Source organism: Helianthus annuus, chromosome 4 (genome assembly GCF_002127325.2).
Source record: "Helianthus annuus cultivar XRQ/B chromosome 4, HanXRQr2.0-SUNRISE, whole genome shotgun sequence".
Classification (NCBI taxonomy): domain Eukaryota; kingdom Viridiplantae; phylum Streptophyta; class Magnoliopsida; order Asterales; family Asteraceae; genus Helianthus; species Helianthus annuus.
Genome location: NC_035436.2, coordinates 165,514,440 through 165,527,228, shown reverse-complemented (window position 1 = coordinate 165,527,228; position 12,789 = coordinate 165,514,440). Strand labels below are relative to the sequence as shown.

Genomic DNA, 12,789 nt, shown 5'->3' with positions numbered 1-12,789 from the left:
TACAGTTCGTTTATCATGTTTAGGTAAAACTGACCGACGTTGAGGATGAACTGTTTCAGGTGGAGCTTTCTCAACAAATTTATTCTTTGGAGCATTTGGGCAGTTTTTGATGATGTGCCCAATTTCTCCACATTTAAAACATGTTCTCCTTTCAACAAATTTAGGAGAACTTGATTGACCACAAGATGTCGAACTCGTGGAACCCGAGGTACTAGCCTTTTCATCACACCCATTTGTGCGTTGAGTGTAATTGTTATTACTGTTACATTTTAAGATTGTGACTTGTTTTACAAAATCAGTGTTAGATTTGTTCTCAAAAGTTTCAATCTTATCAGTACCCTTGGATGACACGAACTTGACATCTTTTGCTTTCTTTTGAAATCGAGCTCCTTTTGTTTCAGACTTCATCTGAGAGACTTTATGCTTTTGAGCTCGTTTGACTGGTTGTTTACCATTAGAAGCACTAGGTTGTTGAGTGGTTGAAGATTTTTGATTACCAAACTGTTTTCTAATCTCAGCCTTAGGAATTGGATCACATTGTGTTACAACAATTCCCGGAAGTGTTTTTCCCAAAAATTTGTTTGTGTTGTCTTCAAAGACTTTATCAATCAAAGATTGATTTACATTTTTAATTGGAAAAACGTGATCTGAGTAGATTTTATTATCTCCAACCAATGTATACAACACATTACTGCTTTTAACAGTAGACACACATGTCTTATCAACTTTGATAGAATCAATCACTTGTTTCTTAACAGATGAGACATCAGGAGTATCAGGATCACATAGAATGTGATTCTCTCGTGGAATAACTACTCCTTTCATCTTGTTAAGTGATTTATTCTGATCACTTACATCCACTTCTGATTCATCATCCGATGTCTCATAGTCCTCGATAATTGGAGGACTTTGCTTCATGGATGATGAAGTTTCTTGTTCCTTAGAGGATGTGTTTGAAGAATTGTCCGGTTTGAACCCTAGGCCAGCAGCAAATTCCTCAACATCAAGAGGCACACTGGGTTCATACCGAGGCATTTCCTCCTCATCAGGCATCTTGGTATAATTATTCATCAAAGGGGGCGGACATTTCTTATACCCTATGCCTTTCTGATTTCCCTTCGGTTGTTGAACATCGATGATGTGATCTAGCACAAATTGGGAGTTAGAATAACTCTCCAATTTTTGTTTGATCGCATCATGCTCGCATTGGGCAATGGCTAATTGCTTCTTAGTTTCTTCCACAATGTTAATGTATTCATTTATACTTACTTGCTTGTGGTAAACTACTTTGTTCACTTCGGACACATTTTTCTTTAATGTTTCAATTACTGATTTAAAATCTTTTTCGTTCCGAGTTAAAGCCATATTTGCCTCTTTGCATTTGGAAAGTTCAATAACCAAATTTTGATTATGACTATGAAGCTTTTCTAGTTCAAGCTTCATTTCAGCACATGACTCACAAACACTAGGAGCAGGAGGTTCGGAATTTACCTGACTCGAAGAGGCTGACACATTTGTCATAAAAGCAGTTTGAAAAGAAAAAGATCCGTCTTCAGAAAAGAACTTTTCCATTTCCCTGGATGTAGTAGCAGCCTTCTTGATCAGAATTGATTTCTGACATATGAGATCATCAGCTTCATTCAATAAATCCTCAACACCAGAACCTGCTTCCTCCTTCGCATCAGACTCTGATTGATTATCCCCAGAAACAGAGCCTTCTTCATCAGAACTTCCAGAATAACCAGAGCTGTCATCACTTTCAGAGACCTCTTCTTTATGAACATGCTCGATGATCTTTGCATAACAAGCTGTTCCACTTCCCTGATCACCTTCACCAAACTGCACAGACCAGTCACATCCCTCATCAGCTTGAACAGCCAAAGCCCGATTGGGATTTGAAGTTCCAGGCTGGCCCTGATTGTTATTAACTGCCACAATCCTCCTTTCACGGTTTTCTTGTTGGGCATTCACATTTGTATTACTCGTCTGGTTTCTGAAAGGGTTGTGATTGCCTTGTTTTGTTGGTCGAGTGCACTCACGTTTCAAGTGCCCTTTATTACCACAATTGAAGCATGTTACGGCATTAATGTCAAACCCATACTTCGTATCTTTCTTTCCTTCCAACGAAGTTCTTCCAGTTCGAGCCATGAAATCTTTTGCCCTTCTCACTGCACTAGCAAAAGCCCATTTGATATCCATCAACTCCATTTCTTCCTTGTCGATCTGTTGATAATCTTCATTGGTCATGTTGATGTTTCCAAGCTGACCTGCTACCAAACCACAGTAAGCACTGACCATTGTATTGATAATTTCCATATGCTCCTTAGCAACTTCAATGCTGATGTGTGAAAGGTTTGAATTATCGACTCGGATTGTGTTAGGGTTTTGAGGTTGAGGATTGTTTGTATAATGAGCCTGCTGTTGTTGTTGTGGTGGTTGGACTTGTGGCTGTGTTGGGACGGGAATGTAAGACCTCGGATCAAAAGCCGGAGCAGCAGTTGATTGAGGAAACGGAAGAGAACTTGTGTTGGACACAAATGCAGTTTGCAGTTTAGGTTGCTGAGCTGCAGCGGATCTTGCCAAAACATCGAAGCCTGGAAGGTACATTTCTGTATTCTGAGGAGCGGGAGCTCGCTTTGCCTTCCTGATTTCTTCATCATTTTTATGTTCCAGCTTCTGAATGAACTCATAGATGTTAACCGTGTCTAGAGTTCCAGTATGCTTCAACAACTCAATAAAAGAACTCCACTTTGGAGGTAAGGCGTCAGCAAACCTATTCACCATGTCTTGTTGAGTAGAGACAACCCCATAAGCACACATTTCACTAATCAGATGATAGAAACGTGTTGTCATATCATTTAGAGTTTCGTTTTCCAAAAATTGAAACGATTCAAACTCTTTCTTCAACAAATCATGACGAGACTTTCGAGTAGCTGCATTGCCTTCTCCTCTAGCAACTAAGGCATCCCACAATGTTTTCGTGGTCTTGCAGTAGGAGAACTGATGATAGATATCTTTGTTGAGTGCTTGTGTAAGTGTAGCAAAGGCCTTTTTCTCCAATTCATAAGCCTTCTTGTCATTTTCGAGCATGTTAGCATAACCTTCTGAAGTGGACGCTGCAACCTCAAGATTAGCATTGAATGCATTGATGAAACATGTCCAAAGATCGGTGCTTTGTCCTTGAACATACGTGTGAAAGCGGTTTTTCCATGATGGAAAGTCGTTCATATGGTTCAATTTTGGTGGACGGTTGTTGCTGCCCGTTTCGCTTTCACTAATCAAAAGATTTTGAATGCTTTGACTTTGATTGGATACCAAAGCCCATTGACTTGGACTGATTGATGGCGGTGGAAACATACTTTTTGCCCAAGCTGCAGCAGAGGTTAGCTCTTGACTAGATTGTGAGTCAATACTCCAGTCCCAAGGACTTGTACAACTCATTTTGATGAGATACTAATTGGAAACCTTCACAAACACAAACCTGTTAGATTCAAACAGACAAGAATTGAAAGATACAGACTTGTTCGAAGGATCAAGACTTGTTCGAAGGATCAACAGTGTTCGAAAGATCACTGTTGAGTTTCGAACAAAGACTTCGAAAGATTCACAATTTGACAGATCCTTATCTTTCGAATAAAGATTTCGAAAGATTCACTATTGAAAGATCCTTACTTTTCGAACAATGATTTCGAAGGATTCACTATATAAAGATCCTTATCTTTCGAATCTATCTATCTTTCAACTAGATTCCCTGTATCGAAGGATAAGTTACCAACTTCGAAGGATGGGTCGAAAGATGATTATCTATCGAGCCTTCCTTGATCGAAAGATGATCGTTCGATATCGAAAGATATCCTTCGATCGCTTCTGACACAACTGCCAAAAAGGTGACAGGTTGGTGAGAAAGGTGATTGGTTGGTGAACCAACTTTCGGCAGAAAGGATGTTCTGACCTCAACTTTTCACCAACTTTGATTTTCAAATAAAATATGCCCAAAATGGCAAATCTTATCCAGAAAGTCCGGTCACCGGAACACACCGGAATTTGACCGGAAATCACCAAATTTCGTAAAAACAAGTTGTAAGTTACCCAACCCGCTCTTGAACACACCCGGTTAGTTTAGAACACGTTTTTATGTTTAAAAAAAAAACAAGAAAACCACCAAAAACGGGTACTAAACCAAGTGTCCAAACACACCAAGACTTGAACAAACCCAGTTTTTAACAAGGTAAAGAGCCACGGCTCTGATACCACTTGTAGGTCCCTCGTGGAGGATGAGGTTAAACCTTAACCTTGTTATATTAACACACTAGCAAGTGCGGAATCCAAGCTAGAGTGCAACCGAGTTGAGACAAGTATAAACACAAGACACACAAGGTTCACCGATTAACACCACTTGTATTAATGCGAATGAAAGGTTCCGGTTACAAGCACAAGGTTTACAAATCTGTTTTGTAAACTCTCTAACAGTGTGTGTGTTCTTGACAGAATGCTCTCACTATCTCTCGAGTGTATCTTTCTGTCTCGTGTCTCTTCTGTCCTCACTGAAATAAACACACTGCATAGGTTTATATACCCAACACAGATTGCATGCTTCGAAGGATAAGATAGTCAGGTCGAAGGATCATCTATCGACCAGAATCATACCGAAGGATCTATACATACCTCGAAGGATGATGTATCCTTCGAGGTCCATCTGTATCCATCGAAGGTTGTCTTTCGAGGTGATCGAAGGATATAAACCATCCTTCGATCACATCCTTCGAAGCAAACAAACTTACATACTTATTGTTGACTGTTTGGCCAAGTCAAACCAGGAGGATGGTTGACTTGGTCAAACTTACAGGACTAACAAGGACATCGTATTACATCATGACCGAATACAGACAAAGTACAGACACAAGTGCACCAACACCTCCTAACAAACTCTAACCTCTGATCTATACAACCTCTGCTATGCTAACTACTGATATTACATTACATTACATTACATTACATAAAGTAAACAAAACTGCTGCTGCATCCTTCCACTGCTGTGAACCCAACAATACTTGTCATGATCAGCAGTGCTTGACTCAAGGCAGTAGATTGGGCAGCAGGGCTTTAGTTCTTCATCAGTCTTTGACTTGATCAGTAGTTGTAGGTCAGCAGTTTGTATGATCAGTAGATAGGAGGTCAGCAGATGTTGAAACCACTTTCAAGGGGAGAGACATGTATACATAACATCTGCTTATTCTGGATCCACTGACCTGATCCAGTTTTGGCTTTAATTATCCGTTCCTCTGGTAGGGTTCAATCCCAACACTGCCATTGCTAAAAGTAAATGGTGCTTTTGTTCTTTGAGGAATCTCCAATAAAAATAGTACTACTAAAAAGCCGTTTCAAGAATATACAAAAAGTGTAAATAAACAACGGCAAAACATACCAGCAAGTGAATTACAGTAAAAACTTAAAAAATAAGTGCATAGGCGCATAACAATAGCAAGAAACCTGGCTTTGAAAATAGGCGAGAAAAGAACAAATGGTTTCTCTGTAGGGCTTGGAAACGTCTTTCCATAAAGGATGATACCCTTCCACAATATTGTACCTATTCAATTATCAGCTGTTGATAGTACGTTATCTATATTGCACTTAATACGATCATATTTTTTTGTTGGTTCTAGAAATAGATACCATTCTAATTTGGCTTCCTATGCATCAAGAGGAAAACCATAACCAAGTAACGTTCACACTACAAGAGCCTCAGGTGTACTTTGATCAGACAATCTTAAGCACCTTGATCATATATCTCCAACCGCTGGACCACTTGATACATGAGAATCAAGAATTTTCAATCAAATCCCAAGAAAACAGAGAATTAAAAAAAGAAATATCCAAATTATATGAACTGCAATGCTAGGACAAAGTAATTATACGTGTTGGTTTCAGAGCACAATATAAATTACCCAAAACACGAACAATCTCAGCCGTACCTCCACCATCATCAGAAACAGGAAGAAGATGAGCAACAGAAGTAGTCAACTTCTTTAGTGTTGGGACTAATCTTGTCCTAACTCAAAAGTTGGAGGATCTTAAATGTTTTAAATTATTTTAGTAGGAAGATTTAGTTTTATTTTATAGTTAAGTACACAGATGGACCCTGTGTTTCATAACCAGTTTTCTTTGTGGGTGCTAACTTTATTTAACAAGTTTAAGGCTTGTAGTTATCAGTTTGTAACGAGTTTGGGTAGTAACACTAAATTCTGTTGATTTTTCTGTTAAATTTGATTAGAATGACTAAAATACCCTTTGGTAACAACAGGGACCATTTGTGTAATTAACTTGATTTCAAACCAAGGACCATTGTCGTAATTACTCTAATGAACGTGTGAAGAACCCTAACTCTCCAATCCTCAATTAACCCTTTGAATGGGAAATGATCAAAGTGTTACGAAGAGTAAAATGCATAAACTAAATGCACCGCGTTTCGTTAGGATGAGTGAAATTGAGCTTGGCTGGAATCTAAAAATTTCGGCGTGATCCAGGAGTTCACATTGGACAACTTGAAGAAATTGTAAGCGATTAAGGTGCGTAAATGTCTAAAAGGCATTTTTGTTTTGTTATTTATAACCAATTTTAACCGACACCAATATGAGTTTGAATGGTGTTTATGACCGACGATAATGGGTCTTTGAATTTTGGGTATTAATTAGCAAATTATTGTATGTGAAAATGCAGATGATAAACATGGTATGTTAGCTAGACGTTTCGAATTGATCCACAGATTAAACATGCGTTGATTTTGTGTAACGGTATTGCCGGAAAAATAAAAAACTCGCCGGAATGATGGTCAACGTCGGAAGCGAAAGGATGGAGCGGGGTTTTGATGTTGATTTAAATCAAGTTTGGCTGAAAGGCGCACCAGGTCCCAGTTGTTTGAGGCCTTTTTCAAAATGATACAAACTTATTTCATATAACTAAATGCAACTTCTAATATATTCAGAAAATGATCCTTAATTTGAAATTATGGTCCATGTAGTTACCAAAGGGTTTTTAATCATTCTACTCACATTTAATAGAAAAATAACAAAAGTTGGTGTTCATATCCAAACTCGTTACAAACTGATAATCACAAGCATCAAACATGTTATAAAAAGTGAGTACCCTTATTTTATTCGTTTCCTTATCGGAGTAAGTTACTTATTCTCCAAGGGGGCTGTCTAGTATAAATAGGGGTTATATGTTTAGGGTTTATACACTTTCAATTTTAATGAAAGTATTTTTTTCTTGTTAAATCTATTGTTGATTATATTGAAGAAGATCTATTAGGATCTGAGTTTGGATTGATTGTGATTTGCGTTTGAAATTAAATGAACAAGTGAAAGAGTGGTGCAGCGGAATTTATATGAAACAAACTTTTCACAATCAAACAGAAGAAATGCTTTCAATCATACATTTTCAACAACGAATCAAATGATTAAATTTATTTTTAAACTTTGATTACAATGCAAGTATGATATGCAAACTCCCCCTCGGCCCGAGCTCAGTGTTTGTTCGTGCAGAAAGAAGATGGTGAATGAGCTGAACAGAACAGTATAGAGTACTGTTCTATTTATAGGCACTTGCAAACCTCTGAGCATCTAAGCTGACGTCACCATGAAAGTGACATCTAACCTCCTAACAAACTCTAACAACTGATCTATACAAATACTGCTTATGGTAACTACTGATATTACATTACAATGCATAAACCAAATATAAATTGTTGCTGCATCCTTCCACTGCTGTGAGCCCAGCAGATGTTGTCATGATCAGCAGTGCTTGATCCATGGCAGTAGATTGAGCAGCAGAGCTTTAGTTCTTCTATCAGACTTTGTCTAGGTCAGTAGTTGTAGGTTAGCAGATTGCATGATCAGCGGATAGGAGGTCAACGGATGTTGAAACCACTTTCAAGGGGAGAGACTTGCAACCAAACATCTGCTTATTTTGAATCTACTGATGTGATCCAGTTTTGGCTTTTATTATCTGTTCCTTTGGTAGGGTTCAATCCCAACAATCTCCCCCTGGAACAGATAATGCCAAAACTCTCCATTATTGTAGATTTTTATTGCCTCAACAACAGTTCCCTTATTTGCCCTTTGAATTGTAGTTCGAAGGTTAAGGCATCTGTATCATCTTCATCCCTGCTAAGTGGAAGATCAAGGAGATCCTGCAAATCTTCAAGTCTCAGGCCAAGAGCTTGTTCCCTTGTAAATTTCTTCACTTCTCCATCTGCCCTGACCATAGTCAATACGTGGTTCTGTTTGTCAGTTTTCCACTCTTGTATTTTTAGGCGAGATGGGTTTCTTGGGAGATTTTTATTTGTTGAGGAGTTTGGTGAGGCTGGCCTATTCATAACTGGCTGAGCAGTATGTGCAGATTTTTCCAGTTCAAATTCTTCTTTCAACATTAGCAACGTGCCCGTTTTCAGAACAGCATTTCCAGTAAGAATCTCTTGAACTATTTCAGAACCTAACTGGCTTTGTCTCCTTCTTTTGTAGATGGCAGTACCAACAGGAGCAGTGGTTCTTTTGAGATGTGGCTTTGATGATCCTTTCGAAACCTCTGCTTTGGAGTAGTCAGGCTTTTGTGAAGCTTTTGGATCTTTCTTCCTTAGCTCTTCCAAACACTTGTAGGTGGCCCTGACCCTCGCTTCTCCCCACTTAGACACAGAGTTCTTTGACCCATATTCAGCAATTATCAGCTCCTCTTTCATTCTCTTCAGCTCTAAAGCTTTATCAGCTTCAACCCTTTTGAATTTTTCTAGGGGAGTCTGCTAGACTTTATTTTTGATCATTTCATGAATCCTGGCTACTTCCTTTTCAAGCTCAGGAATAGTCCAGTTTCTGAACATGTGCTTCTCCCCCTTGTATGTCTTGTAGGTCATGATGTTTTCAATGTAGTCTTTTCTCAAGGACTCATCTGCCTTTTCTGAGATTTACTGACATACATTCTTTGCAAACTGTTCCAAAGCTTTGACCTGTGTAAGTAGAAACTGATAGTTTTGCTGATACTCTCTATCAGATTTCCCTTGTTTGTTTTTTATTGAGATATCCTCTGCTTGCTTGGTCTTGATTTTCAAGTATTCTTCAATATTGTTTGGCCTGGGATATCCTTCAATAGATGGCAAACTCCTTTTGGCAGGGTCATCCTCATAGTAGAAGGATTTGATCTCTTCTCTGACTGTTACAAGTTCAAGAGGAAATTGAACACCTGCAGGAGGTAAGGGTTTGTATAGTTGAGCTGAAGAGAGAGGAATGGGTTTTGAAACTGTGACAAGTGCTTGGGATTTCGAAGCTTTTGGTGATGGTGATGGAGAATCATCATCTGATATGACAACCCTTCTCCTTTTTATATTAGGGAGGGCAGATGATGTTTTAGGCGAATCAGTGGTTTGTGGTTGACTAACAGCTGTTGAAACAACTGGTGTTTCAACCACTGTTGTCATTACAGCAGATGTTTTGTCATCTGCTGTCTTCTGCTTTAGGGCAGGAACAGATGGTGGTAGTAAGGCAGTGGTGGTGGTGTGTGTTGAAGTGGTGTGTGTTTGAGTGGGAGCAGTTGTTGTAACAACTGTTTGGGTGGAGGTTTGATGTTGGTGGCTTTTGGACAGTGATTTTGGAGTGTGCTTTTGAAGGCTGGATGGTGTGGATTTGGGTTCCTTACTTTTCTAGTAAGATTTCTTTTTGGAATCGGATTTTGATCATCCTTTTCACCAGAACAACCCTGCGCATTCAGCTTCATGAAAGCTCTTTTCTCCTCATTCCACCTTGCTAGATCCTTTGCCACTCTATCCTTCTTTACACTTATGACAGCGTCATCAAGTGCATTTTTGGTAACATCAACCTTTTACTACCATCTGGCAAAGGAATATCTCTGAGCATTGCATCCTTTTCTGTGTCAAGGTATAGCCCATTATCAATCCCCTTCTTTACCCACTCCTTCCTTTTCTCCCCCTTTTGGCATTATCTGCAGGGAGGTCATCAATATAAAGTACAGTTGGAGGAGCAGTGCCAGTGATTTTCAGCAAATGGGCCTTAAGAGCCTTGATGTCATCATTTGTATCTCGGAACCTAGACTCCATTGCCTTTTTGAGCTCTTGAACATGTTTTTCATGTTGTTGCTCGGCCAATTGAAATTGTTGATGGAGAAAAGGTTGAAAGAGGTTCCGGAGCTCATTTGTAACATCTGCTGGTGGTGGAGCAGGTGTTTGAGATGGAACAGCAGTGGATGGTACCTTTTGAATTGTTAACAACTGTTGCAACATTTCTTTAATTTCTGCAACAGATGTGTCCAATTTTTCAACACGTGCCGTCAATTCTTGGTACTCTAAACCATCACCCAATTTAATGGGATCATCTGATTTCCCACTAGCAGTGGTTTTATCAGAAGTTGAGGTAGGGAGTGTACTCCAAACATCAACAACTGATGCCCCTTTTTTCTTGGTACTGGGGTCTTCTTCCTTCAACACTTGATAATCTTTTGATGTTACCAGTGGTTAGTACAAACTCACTGGTAGATAACAGAGGTGTTATAGAAGGAATTGCCTCCAAGGAAGTCTTATTGATGTAACCACTGTCCAAGTGTAAACCTGTAGGTTCAACACTTGTAGTGGCTGCTTCACTTGGAATACCACCAAGAGTTACTTGTAACTCAAGGGGTGTAACCTCCTCAGGTTGTGTTGGTGGGTTAGCAAAGATTGATACATCAAGCCCAGTCTCTTGTTGAGGTATTTTCTCATGAACAGGTGATTGAGAAGGACTGGTTTGTGCTAGGTTCAAATCAATTGCATCCAACAGCAGTTTGGTGTTTGGTGGAATTGGGGATGTGATGGTAGGTTTAGAAAGCGGAATTGCCCCGGGTATTGGGCTGTGGAGGATGGAGACGAGTGCTTCCAGAGCCTCATGATGTGGTGACCCTGTGTGTACAACCTGTTCTTTTTGTGAAGAGACAGGAGGAGTTTCAGGTATAGGTTGAGATATTTCTACCAACTGCTGTGAGGAAGTAGCAGCAGTGGTTTGTTGTGATTTTTGTGCAATCACAGGCAGTTGCTCTGGTATCTCATCCTCCAGAGTTGCCTTTTTGATGGGTTTGGGGGGTTTTTGATTTTTCTTTTTCTGTGGCCTTTTGGTAATTTTAGGTGTGGGTTTCAAAACAGTTGTTTGGCTTCCTTGATCACCTTGAGTAGTGGGCTCAGCAGCATATACCTGAGGAGCAGTGTTTGCTGCTAAAATCTGCTCAGGCACCTCTGCTCGTGTTTTACAAGGTGTTGACATTCTTGAAAAAAGTTTCAGCAGTTAAGTTGTTCTTTTGAAAAGAGTCACCTTGGTTTATTATGGCAATATCATCCTTACTGAACTGTTTCTCAAAATAATAACTTAAAAATCTTGGGAACAGTAAGAATGATTTTGTTTCAACATTTTTAACCAAATCATTGAAAATTGCCTTGGAGTAGTTAAGATTTTCGCCTTGTAATATAGCATACCCCAAGTTTTGAATTTTCATTGGTATTTCATTAAAGGAAGTGGTTTTGTTTGAAACACACATGAGAAGGGTATGAAATAAAAATCTGGTTGCAGAAGGGAAGAAACCTTTTTCTAAGGTATCCCTCCTCATCATTGTGTCTGCATACCCTCTCTCAATGAAGTCAATTTTTAACTCGGTTTTAGGAAAAGAGTCTTTACCTTGCTGATCATCGAGTTGAAAGACTTCAGATATGGATTGCGGTGTTATTCGGACTGCTTTCTTCTGCATAGTAGAGTTAATGGCTATGACATCTTTTCCTTGTTTTTCAAGGATGCAATTTTTCCAAAACTCTCTCTGAGTTTGCAGGTAAATTGGTGCATCAGCGGTCAACAAAGTTTTGTACTTTGAAGCGTTGATAATGTCGAGCATGGAACCGAATGTATCGATATTGCCGGGTTTTGTGAGAAGACCCAGTAGATTGTGAAATCGTTTGTGTGGGATGTCGATGGAGGTAGCCTTTTGAGAGGCCCTTTTGAAGAAGATGATTTCGATTTTGTCATTTTGAAGATGAGGATCGAAGATGAGATTGGGGAGTGATTTGAAGAAATGTGATGAAAACTGCTTTGAGAAAAGAATTTTTGAGAATTCAATTCGACAGTGAAACCCTGTTTGGGTACTGAAAAGGGGTTTTTATAGAGGAAGAGTGAATGCTGACGTGGCAGCAGTTACAAAAGGTCTGACCACTAAGTACTGTCCGCATGCCATCCCCTGGTGAAGTGAAGGACGGTACTTTTGAACAGTACTTTTTGTGAAAACAACTGGTGAAAGCAGTAGTTACAATGGAAATGGAGGACAGTGGATGCTTTTTACTATCAGTAGATAGCTCGTGGATGCAACACTGATTATGATCATCAGTGGTTATCAAGAAAAATGAGAACAGGGGATGACTTTCAGCAGTGGACAGACTTTTGTAGTAGCACAGACCTTTGAACCCAATCAGTGGTTATGGCAGACTTTTAGGATTTTAATGAAAAATTCATTTTTAGCTATTTTTAAGGATGGATTTTTGATTTTCTGAAAACATTTTGATGCTTTTATTCATAGAAAAACAGGATTTTGCCTGTTATTCCATGTTGAGCATGCCAATCCTCGAGATCAAGCTTTCAAAGGTAGATGTGTCTAATGCTTTGGTTAGCACATCTGCCAGCTGATCCTTAGTTGGAACATGATGCAGAGAAATCAAACCTTTTTCATAGCAATCCCTCACAAAGTGATGTCTGATGTCGATATGTTTGGTGGTTGAAT

General features: G+C 39.2%; 1 pseudogene; it reads right to left on the bottom strand.

Annotated features, from left to right (window-relative positions):
- LOC110933846 overlaps positions 1–12,789 on the bottom strand; it is a 57,368-nt pseudogene that overhangs the window by 32,834 nt on the left and 11,745 nt on the right.